The sequence below is a fragment of the Heptranchias perlo genome, chromosome 5 (genome assembly GCF_035084215.1).
Source record: "Heptranchias perlo isolate sHepPer1 chromosome 5, sHepPer1.hap1, whole genome shotgun sequence".
Lineage (NCBI taxonomy): Eukaryota > Metazoa > Chordata > Chondrichthyes > Hexanchiformes > Hexanchidae > Heptranchias > Heptranchias perlo.
In genome coordinates, this window is record NC_090329.1 from 90,199,543 (window position 1) to 90,211,937 (window position 12,395).

The window sequence follows — 12,395 nt, forward strand, 5'->3', positions numbered from 1 at the left end:
TGTGGTTGGTCTAGTTACCTGTTGAGATTTAGCTACAATACTCCATAGGTGAATAGATTTAGTTTTACACAGGAAAATATAGTACTCAGGGAACAGCTGAGTATAATCAGTTCCTTCATATTGTCCCTGCTTTAATTATTAAGACTTGTAAGATTCTCAAAATTCACAGATCCCCCAAAACCCGGAGAAAAACCTTAAAAAACCCTGAGTATGGGAAAACTTTGGCCATTGACTATAATCCTAAAATGGAAGGATAGTTGAGAGGTCACCAGACAAAATCAACAGCACACACACAGTGGAACTTCGGAGAATTAATGCTTCAGACATGTTTCTGTTTTAATGCATAACCGACAGCACGTGGTCGACACTCAGCATGAATTCAAAAGGCAGTCAGCCATTGAAAGAGGCAACTGCTCCAGACATGGTGGGGCCATGTTTTTGTTTTAATGCAAAACCTATCAACACCTAGGATGTTGGATACAAAAGGAAGCCTGTATATCAGGTGATCAGCAAATCGGAATTAACAATGACCCATCGGGAGAAGCAATGGCAACATGATGAGGGACCATCAAAAAGCCATCAAAGATTCTTAAGGACTTTGTAAGAACTGTTTAAACAGATAACAAAGTGTTTTTTTAAAGGGTCGAAGACCATTGTAAGAGAGACATCCACAAGGCGAAAGCGCTCTCTTTCTCTCTCTCGCTCTCTCTGGTGGGCTGCTTGTCTTGGTTCTGCCTGTGTCTGGAAAGAAGAGCAGTTTCCAGCAAACAACAAGGCGAGGGGAAGGCAGTTCGACATGGAAGATCAGCAGCTCTAGAAGCAGGCCGACACACAAGAAGAAACCAGAGCAACAGCCCCAGTGACCATCAGACACCTCGCGCCAACAAGGGCCTTACGGAACAACCAACCGAATATTACCACCAACCAACCGGGTAATATTGAGCCACCGCGACCAAAGAAAACCAACTTGGGAGAAAACCGAAGATCCGCAAAGTTTCCACTCTACAATCTATTTCTGACTTACCTCTGGGTGAATTACTGTCAAAGATTCGTTTGGTGAGCATTTTCTCTGGCCCTTTAGTGTCCAACCTAGCTAGTACAGTGGGATTGGGAGGGGTGGGGTATCTTTCTACTGTAATTTCCCTCGTGTGTACCGAAGTGTTCCCCATTTTATTAGAGTGTTAAGATTGTTGTGTTGTATTTTCTCTCTTGAATAAAGGTCAAAGTTTCTTGCACTAAAACCAGTTGTCTGCTGCACTTTGTCACAACCCCCAAATAAGTCCAAGGTCTGGAACCCAGGGAGTGGGAGCGATTCGGACCGCTCAGAAGTCAGAAGTGAAGCTGACACACACCACCATCCCCCACAGACTTACTAATTATTGTTTTCAAAATTAGCCAAAAAATGTAACAATAGATTCAATTTTTCTTTTCTTTTTCTAAGATTTGACATTAATGGGTTTCCCTGATCTCAGAGTGTGATATACATCATTGAGATGATTAACAATTCTACTCTGATGCCTGGAATCAAACTTGGATATGAAGTATATGACTCCTGTGCAGATGCCTCCAGAGCCATAGCAGCAACCATAAGGTTTCTTTCTAAGCCCAACACCTCAGGAAACTGCCTCGAAGCTCGATGCGACTTTATGGATTACCAGCCAGTTGTAAAAGCTGCTATGGGGAAGGCCACTCTGAAATCTCAATATCCGTTGCGAGAATATTGAATTTAATCCTCTTGCCTCAGGTAAGTGTGTTACTCTTAAAAACGAACAGATTAAACCAAGGACGTGTTGCCATTTCGTAGATAATTTTAAACATGCTAGGGCAGATTTTCTGGTTGGTTATGCCCATATGTGTTCATAGAGTGGGAATAACCAATTGGAAAAATGGGTGGAGATCTATTACACCAGATTTCTGTCCTATTAATGTCCCATGCAAATTTGTGTTCTGATTTTGTACTGGCATCAGAAGTAACCTGCAGTTTGTATTTTATTATATTAAAATTAGATCCCAAATTAATTTTTGGGCTGGGGAGGGAGATTGGGTAAGGGAGCCTGGAGGTTGGGGTTGGGAGGAGGGCGATCGGGGATCTTGGGGACTGTGGGGGAGGTTGGGAGCTGGAATGATTGGAATGGTGCTTTACAGGTAAGTAGCTTCCCTTTTTAGCAGGCGATCTTCAGGCGTGGCTGCCTCAGGGCTAACCAATGTTGGAGCGGGGACCTGAAGCAGGTGTTAGGCCTTTATTTGTATATGTAAAGGGCCTAACATCTCCTTCAGGCATGGGTAAAGGATGCCTCCTGTTTGTCCTTACCCAATCAGGCGAGCAGCACACTTCCGCTTGGAAGTGAGCACGTGCTTCCTGCCCACCATCTTGGGGCCTTAAAAACGAAAGCCATGCGACCCAATTTCTGGGCGAGGGATTGTTCCCATGGATTAGAGAGGCTAATGTAGTAGCAATATTCAAAAAAAGCAACAAATCTGAACCAGGAAATTATAGGCACGTTAGCTTAATTTCAGTTATTGGAAAGTTGTTATCTGAATCCACAAAGCATTCGTAACAAGATAGATGAATTAATGGCACAAATAGAGATACATGGGTTTGATCTAGTAGCCATTACTGAGACATGGTTGCAGGGTGACCAAGATTGGGAACTAAATATTCCAGGGTACTTGACTTTTAGAAAAGATAGGCAAAACGGAAAAGGTGGGGGAGGGGATAGCTCTCATAATAAAGGATGAGGTAAAAGCAGTAGTGAGAAAGGCTCTTAGCTCAGAAAATCAGGATGTAGATTTAGAATGGGTGGAGCTAAGAAATAACAAGGAGCAGAAAATGCTGGTGGGAGTTGTTTATAGGCCACTTAACAGTGGTTATAGTGTTGGACAGAGTATAAATCAGAAAATTAGAGGAGCATGTAACACATTTAAAGAACCAAAGGCCAAGGCCTGGAACTCTTAACAAGTTCATTGACGAATACAGGCAACTTCGTTTTACTTGTTCGGATGAATATATCAATTACACAAAGACATGTGGTTCAAGCTCACAGTGCTGCTCACTTCCAGACTCCTTGAAACTGGTGTCACCTCTTGCTTGTACCAAAACAAATGAACCCTTCGTAGATTTTGATGATGGTTATTTAGTTAGAAACGTAGAGCTCGGTGGAACTTATGCAATGTTCTTGGCAATCAAATCAATAGCTCATGCTCTGAGGAACCACCTAAAATCCTCCTCAAGAAGGAGCATGTCAAAGAATACTTGATTTTGCACCATGGAGGGTGGATTTTTTTTATTCTGATACTTGCCGAAAATTAATCTGTATTAATTAATTCTAAAGTAAATGTTCCTGTGTCTCAAAAGCAGTGCAGTAACTGAGCAGGTACACATATTGTGATACTAGATTCCCTATTGTTACCATTATATGACCAGTCTGTGATTGACAACAATCTCCATCATGTAACTCTTGCATGGTTTTACTACAAGTACATGACTATAATATCTACAAGCTCAACGCTGCCAACTCAGGAACTCTTAGGCAGTGGTTAGATGTGGATGATTGTTCAGTGAACAATCAAAAAGCATCACCATTGATTCTTACAAGGCTTTTTACCTTCTTGTTGTATTTCATGGCAGGCTGGCTAAACAGGAAACAGGTTAATTTACTACAATTGTTACAATGGGTATAATAACCAGCATAAGTAAATCATTATTTTATTTTGACTATTTCTGAAGTCAGGGTTTTCTCAAATTCTATTTTTGCATTTTATTGACTGAATAGTTTACCAGATTTAATCCACATCAGTGAGATATTTGGAGTAATATTTCATTCTAGTTATGTGGCAGTAAACATTGATTGCTCTGCAGCACATCTGTTTTCAAATCTTATTTGGCTGTACAATGTGGAATTGTATATTTTTGGAAGAATATTTGAAACTTTCTCTTCTTTGCTGTTATTACATTACAGAGGAAAACCTGCAAAATGCAACATTATTTAAAGGATCAAATTCAATGTTGATTTATTTTCCCCTATAAAGAAATGCTAAATACTAAGCTTAGTTTGGAACTCATGTCCAGTTGGCAACAGGATCATAACAATTGAAATAGACAAATAAAGCAGCAGCTTTGGGCTATTTTTCCTGCTGTGGTACAGAAAAAAATACTTTTGCTGTTGTTCTACATGATGTATTAAAAGTGACTTTCCTATTCCAATAATGGAAAAAGCAGTAGTTGAAGTGGATTTATTAAGTTGGGGCAATCATCCCATTCCATCCCCCCCCCTCGCTTGTGTAAACTTCGACTCGCCCTACAATATTTAGAACCATAGAATGGTTAGAGCACAGAAGGAAGCCATTTGGCCTGTCGAGCCCGTGCCGGTTCTCTGCAAGAGCAATCCCAGCTAGTCCCACTCCCCTGCCCTTTCCGCGTATTTGACCCTACCTGCAACCTTGACCCTATCACTAAACCCTACCCCAACCCCAAGCCCAATGCTTATTCTAAGTCTAATCCCAAACCTAGCCCTAACCCTAATGCCAATTCTATTTTAAATCGAATTTTAATCCGAACCCCAACTCTGACCCCAAGCCCAACCATACTCCCACTCTAATCTTAAACTCAAATTCCCTCAAACTAGTGCTTTCCTGGCCAGCGCTCCCTGCAAGTGCCTTTCCATGCAAGGGAATCAGTCCTGAAATCATTTCCTTCACTACTGTCTTTAAAGAGTTTATATAAATGAGTTTGAGCAATATCAACTCAGCTCCACATGGGCATGGGTCCTTAGTACAAGACTGTTCATATTCAAAACAAATTTACACCAACTTGTGTATGAAGACAGCAAGTATGAGAAATGGAAAAGAAAAACCTTGGTGCAGTAAAGGGATCCTTTTTGAGGTTTGGGCTCTTTTTTGAGTTTCGTCTCTCATAAAGAGCTTACCATTGCGAATTGAATATAAGAACATAAGAAATAGAAGCAGGAGTAGGCCATATGGCCCTTCGAGCCTGCTCTGCCATTCAATAAGATAATGGCTGATCTTCGACCTAAACTCCACTTTCCTACCCAATCCCCATATCCCTCAACTTCCCTAGAGTCCAAAAATCTATCTATCTCAGCCTTGAATATACTCAATGACTCAGCATCCATAGCCCTTTGGGGTAGAGAATTCCAAAGATTCACAATCCTCTGAAAAAATTCCTCCTCATCTCAGTTTTAAATGGCCGACCCCTTATCCTGCGACTATACCCCCTAGTTCTAGACTCTCCAGCCAGGGGAAACATCCTTTTAGCATCTACCCTGTCAAGCCCTTTGAGAATCTTGTACATTTCAATGAGGTCCCCTCTTATTGTTCTAAACTCCATCTCTCCTCACAGGACAACCCTCTCATCCCAGGAATCAATCTAGCAAACCTTCGTTGCACCGCCCCCTAGGCAAGTATATCCTTCCTTAGATAAGGAGACCAAAACTGTACACAGTACTCCAGGTGAGGTCTCACCAAAGCCCTGTACAATTGTAGTAAGACTTCCTTACTATTGTATTCCAAACCCCTTGCAATAAAGGCCAATGTGCCATTTGCCTTCCTAATTGCCTGCTGTACCTGCATCCTAACTTTTTGTGTTTCTTGTACGAGGACACCCAAATCTCTCTCAATATGATTTTTGGTATTTCAATGACCAACTATATGTATATTCCTGTGTGTAATAATCAGTTATTTTTTTAACTGCAGCTACTTGAAGAACTGAAAAAGATGAATTTAACAGAAGCGGGTAGATCATTTTATTTTGACAATTTTTGAGATTCCATCAATGGATATGACCTAATTAATTGGGTGATAATCAATGGCACTACTCAGTTCAATATAAACAATTTTACAACGCCAAGTTATAAAATTGTAAAATTGTTTACAATTGTCAACCCCAGTTCAATATAGTTGGAGAATACAAACTTCTGGATAAAATAATATACATTTATGATGAAACCTTCAGAAACACCACAAAGGCAGTGAATTATTATTTGATGTGCTTAGTTCAATCAACACAGTTAACTTATTACTGCAAAACAATGTGAGATTTCATTTTCTACTAAAGTCTGTGCAGAAACTGCCAGCCAGCCCTGTTTACCTTTTTGTTTAGTACCATCAGTTTTCAGGTGGACAGTGCAGCAGTTACAATAACCCTGGAAAGAAATACAACTTTGATATCTGGGGTGTGCTGCATATCCTCGTACTGTTTCCTAAAGGGTTGTAGTGGTGAAGGTGAGAGATGGAAATCAGGAAAAGTGTGTACACAATAATCGAAAAATTATGAGACTTCTCTTCTAGTGCAAAAACTTACTTAATGATTCACATTGGCCAGTTTCGAGTTTAGTGCTAATGTCCCCCAAAAGACAACCCTCCAAATTAATTAAATTCCCCATACCAATGGACATTTTGTTATCCCTTACCTCTCCTTAGAAGTGTTTTCTTCCCCACAGTTATACACTCTAGTAAGTGCATAAAGCTGGGAGAGAGAAAGTGTCTTTTTCATCCTAATTTTAGTTCAATTTACAAGAAGAGTTAATTTAGTTTAATAATTCGCTGGGCTCTAAATTGGGCCATGTGGCGCCTGTTGTGCAGGCTCTACGTGGACTGCGAAGGACCCAAGTTGGCATGCAGAATGTGCGCACACACTTCTAGTGTGATGTCACATCCAGGACAAAGCAGCCCGCTTGATTGGCACCCCATCCACCACACGAAACATTCACTCCCTTCACCACCAGCGCACAGTGGCTGCAGTGTGTACCATCCATAGGATGCACTGCAGCAACTCGCCAAGGCTTCTTCAACAGCACCTCCCAAACCCACGACCTCTACCACCTAGAAGGACAAGGGCAGCAGGCACATGGGAACAACATCACCTGCATGTTCCCCTCCAAGTCACACACAATCCTGCCTTGGAAATATATTGCCGTTCCTTCATCGTCGCTGGGTCAAAATCCTGGAACTCCCTACCTAACAGCACAGTGGGAGAACTTTCACCACACGGACTGCAGCGGTTCAAGAAGGCGGCTCACCACCACCTTCTCAAGGGCAATTAGGCATTTCTAACTGCTCACAATCCTGCAAACCTGGACAAAGGAAGAACTCACAAACCACATACACCTACTGTTATGACTGTGTACCTTGTGCAAATGGATACTACGCTGAAAGCTGGGGTAAGTTACAATAGTTATCATATGTGAAGTGCCACTAATCAGGAACTTAATAGAACGTATAACTAGTTTTTGACTATTTTGTCCAAATATAACAATTCTGTCAACTTTGTTGATTATTTTTTTAATATATTCGTTCATGGGATGTGGGCGGCGCTGGCAAGGCCAGCATTTATTGCCCACCCTAATTGCCCTTGAGAAGGTGGTGGTGAGCCGCCTTCTTGAACCGCTGCAGTCCATGTGGTGAAGGTTCTCTCACAGTGCTGTTAGGAAGGGAGTTCCAGGATTTTGACCCAGTGACGATGAAGGAACGGCGATATATTTCCAAGTCGGGATGGTGTGTGAGTTGGAGGGGAACGTGCAGGTGGTGGTGTTCCCATGTGCCTGCTGCCCTTGTCCTTCTAGGTGGTAGAGGTTGTGGGTTTGGGAGGTGCTGTTGAAGAAGCCTTGGCGAGTTGCTGCAGTGCATCCCGTGGATGGTACACACTGTGGATGGTAGCCATGGTGAGCTGATGGAGGGAGTGAATGCTTAAGGTATGGATGGGGTGCTAATCAAGCGGGCTTGATTTGAATGCTCTGGATGCCTAACAAGGACTTTTATTTCATCGCAGATATGAACAACTGTTTGAAGTGCTCGGATGACCAGTGGTCTGATGCTGGAAGTTCAAAGTGTAATGACAGAACCATTGGATTCTTCAGATGGAATGATGGGTTTGCAATTGTACTTGTAGTTTTTGCTTGTTTAGGAATTCTTTTAATAATTGTAATTATTATAATATTTACACTGAATTTGAACACGCCAGCAGTAAAGGCTGTTGGGGGCCAGTTCTGTTATATAATTCTCTTCTCATTGTTCTTTAGCTTTGTCAGTACTGGGTTTTTTATTGGTAAACCAACAGGTTATGGCTGTAAAATTAGACAGCCACTCTTTGGCATAAGCTTTACTATTTGTGTTTCTTGGATCCTGATCAAATCTTTTAGGATCGTTCTGGCGTTTAAGCTTGATCCCATTGTCCATGAACAAATGAAGAAGTTGTATAAACCCATAGTAATTCTGGTAATGTGTACAGGGATTCAAGTAATTGTTTGTACACTGTGGTTGGCACTTAAAGGTCCCCGTTCCGTAATAAGTTATGACATACCTAAAATCATTTTACTAAAATGTGAAGAAGGCTCCAGTGTGGCATTTGGTGTCATTTTGGGATATATAGCTGTACTTGGAATATTTTGTTTCCTGTTTGCATTCATGGGCAGGAAGCTGCCAGATAGGTACAATGAGGCCAAGTTCATCACATTCAGCATGCTCATCTATTTAATTGTATGGATTTCTTTTGTCCCTGTGTATGTCAACACTGATGATCGATATCTTTCAGCAGTTCAAGTGGTTGCAATTTTAGCATCAAACTATGGCATCTTATGTTGCCATTTCTTTCCAAAGTGCTACTTCATTTGTTTCAAGAAAAAAGCAAACACTCCTGAGAGATACATGAAGAGTATGCGTGATCATTTCAATCCTCAAAACTCATTACAGTGCTCCTCCATTTCTACTATTAATGAATCCATCTGGTCTTTACCAGTAGCCGTGGATCCTGGGCAAGAGCCTCCAAGTATTCAGTTTCATGCTCAAAGGACAAATGTGAATGTGAAGTAAAAAGACCACCTTGCTGAGGGAATAAAGTGTCATCATTTGACTAGGTGTTAATTCTTTTGAATGGGTATAAACACATATTTATTGACAATATGAATTGGCCATCAGATCTAAGGTAAAAAAAACCTTCAGGATAAAGGAACTTTTAAAAATTTTACATCACTTCAGTTGAAAGATTTCAAAGCTGCAATCTCAATTTGGGCTTTAACTACACGATAAAACCACCTTCTGTTCATTGATTTAGGTCCTAAATTTTTATTTGTTATTGTAATTACTGAATTATCCTGTTGAGCAGGTTTAACAGTTATGTCTCCCAAATCTTAATGTAAGTACCCCATCCCAGCTTGTAGACAGAACTAATATTGCCAAACGTAACTTGCATAACCATACAGTTGTGAATGTCAATCCTCTACCCAAGTGCTCATTGTTTTCATTCCTTCTCCAAGTTCAGCTGTAAATCTACCCACAAAATTGATAACTCTCCACTTTGATTATTAATGAAGATGTAGAAGAGTCAAGACTGATCTGAGGTATTGCAAGATTCACCTCTTTCTAACCCGACAATTTCCTATTGATCACCAGAGCACGAAGTGCCCCTTTTAACCTCAGTGTTACAATCTGCACCACAGAAATGGTAATACTGGGAACTCTATCATATGAAGTTATCTGTCATTTGTACCATCCGTATGAGATATTTATACCATTTTTACAACTGCTTTGTTTATTTGAGTTGCAAGGAAAATTAATAATAGTTCTTCCAGCACCAAAACAGTTTGTCCTACTCTCAAATATTGGGTCCCCTGCAACTGACGTGGATTTTTATCCAGTCTACATCATGCAAGTACAGACTATTTACTCAGACTATTTACATGGCACAGCTAATTGTTGATTTGAATATTGATTGCATAGCTCAGGCTACAGCATGAATCAGATTTACTAAGAAATAAAATAGGTAGAAGCAAAAGTATAAGCGAAAGCAAATTGATAAATCATACCATTTCTCACTAAGTGCAGAGATGCTATGAAATATCTTACATTTCTGTCTATTCTCTGTTATATTAAACACTCTGGGGGTAATTTTAACTTTGGGCCATATCGCATTAGCCGCCCATTATACAGCGCGTCTGGTTTTCCTTTCCATTGAAGTTAATTGAAGGGAAATATGATCGGGCGTATAATGGGGGGGCTAATTCGATATCGCCCATTTTACATTATCGCCCAAAGTTAAAATTAGCCCCTCTTAATTTGCCCTAATGCCCATAATAAAAACTTTTACATGAGATCAAATACCCACAGAGTCCTTCATTAACCTCCACTCATGTACAGCAAGAAGGGAACTGCCAAATAGAAAAAACTGCTGGTATTTATTTCTCTGTCCTTGGAGGTGTCAATTAACACCAGCATAAAGCACCATGGATGAAATGCTACTAAAACAGGCTTATATCCCCTGGTGGATCAACAATTGCAAACAAGTGACTCAACCACCCTTTCACAGCCTGGTAATCAATATTATCTGTACCTAACATCTGAGTAAACTTAATATCTCGCACTAGTTAGGCCATCCGGCAGTCTGAAGTAACTCATTTGCCTTTGGAGTGACATTGGTACAGAAGGCAGAAAATATATATTTCATGTACACACAAGATAGGTTGCTTCCCACAAGCGATAATCAAATTAAATGGCCACCCTGAAGACAAGTTACAAACTCTTTACATAAGAAAAAGATGGAAGATAGAGATTCTTGTGATATTAGATAGAACTGAACTTTGATCTATCACAGTCAATATTTGAAGTTTATATTGTTAAGTGAGCAGACCAGCTTTATTTTTCTTCTTCTCCTGGAATGTACTGCCTGAAAGGGTGGTGGAAGCAGATTCAATAGTAACTTTCAAAAGGGAACTGGATATATATTTGAAAAGGAAAAATTTGCAGGGCAATGGAGAAAAAGCAGGGGAGTGGGTCTAACTGGTTAGCTTTCAAAGAGCCGGCATAGGCACGATGGGACAAACGGCCTCGTTCAGTGCTGTACGGTTCTATGATGGCTCAAAATATTCCAGGAATTTAATTTTTTGATTGTGGACACTGTTAGCTCCTTTAAACAAAAGAACTTGCAGTCATCACGTATCTCTTATTTTCTTTTGGATATTCCAAGATACTTCACAGCCAATTAATCACTTTTGAAGTGTAGTCATTGTTGTTTTGTAGGCAAACACGGCAGGTGATTTGTGCATGGCAAGGTCCCACAAACAGCAGTGTGATGAACAGACAATCTGTTTTGGTGGGGTTGGGTGAGGGATGAATATTGGCGAACATTCCAGGGGAACTCCCTGTTCTCCTTTCAAAACGTGTCAAGAGATCTTTTATCTCTTTTAGGTTCATTAGTTTGATTCCAGGGATGAGAGGGTTGTCCTATGAGGAGAGATTGAGTATTATGGGAGTATCTCTGGAGTTTAGAGGAATGAGAGGTGATCTCATTGAAACATATAAGATTCTGAGAGGGCTTGACAGAGTAGATACTGAGAGATTGTTTCTCCTGGCTGGAGAGTCTAGAACTAGGAGGCATAGTCGCAGGATAAGAGGTCGGCCATTTAAGATTGAGATGAGGAGGAATTTCTTCACTCAATGGTTTGTGAATCTTTGGAATTCTCTACCCCAGAGGGCTGTGGATACTGAGTTGTTGAGTATATTCAAGGCTGAGATAGATAGGTTTTTGGACTCTAGGGGAATCAAGGGATTATGGGGATTGGGTAAGTGGAGTTGAGGTCGAAGATCAGCCATGATCTTATTGAATGGCGGAGCAGGCTCAAGAGGCCGTATGGACTGCTCCTGTTCCTATTTCTTATGTTCTTAGTACCTCAAACTAATTTTATTTTATTCGTTCATGGGATGTGGGCATCGCTGGCAAGGCCAGCATTTATTGCCCATCCCTAATTGCCCTTGAGAAGATGGTGGTGAGCCACCTTCTTGAACCGCTGCAGTCCATGTAGTGAAGGTTCTCTCACAGTTGTTACTTTTCATAGCGAGATTTTACAACTCTCAGAGGACATTGCTGTGGGTCTGGAGTCACATATAGTCCAGACCGGGTAAGAACGGCAGGTTTCCTTCCCTAAAGGACATTAGTGAACCAGATGTGTTTTAACAACAATCCGGTAGTTTCATGGCCACCATTACTGATACTAGTTTCTTTTTAATTCCAGATTTTTATTTAGTTAATTGAATTTAAATTCCACAGCTGCCATGGCAGGATTTGAACTCATGGCTCTGGATTATTAGTCCAGGAACATAACCACTATGCTACCGTACCCATAATAAGAACATAAGAAATAGGAGCAGGAGTAGGCCAATCGGCCCCTCGAGCCTGCTCTGCCATTCAATAAGATCATGGCTGATCTGATCCTAACCTCAAATCTAAATTCATGTCCAATTTCCTGCCCGCTCCCCATAACCCCTAATTCCCTTTACTTCTAGGAAACTGTCTATTTCTGTTTTAAATTTATTTAATGATGTAGCTTCCACAGCTTCCCGGGGCAGCAAATTCCACAGACCTACTACCCTCTGAGTTTTGAAAGAGC

General features: G+C 40.8%; 1 pseudogene; it reads left to right on the forward strand.

The window, feature by feature from the left end:
* The first annotated feature begins 2,122 nt into the window (after window positions 1–2,122).
* On the forward strand, window positions 2,123–8,826 carry LOC137322179 (G-protein coupled receptor family C group 6 member A-like; annotated as a pseudogene).
* Window positions 8,827–12,395: the final 3,569 nt, after the last annotated feature.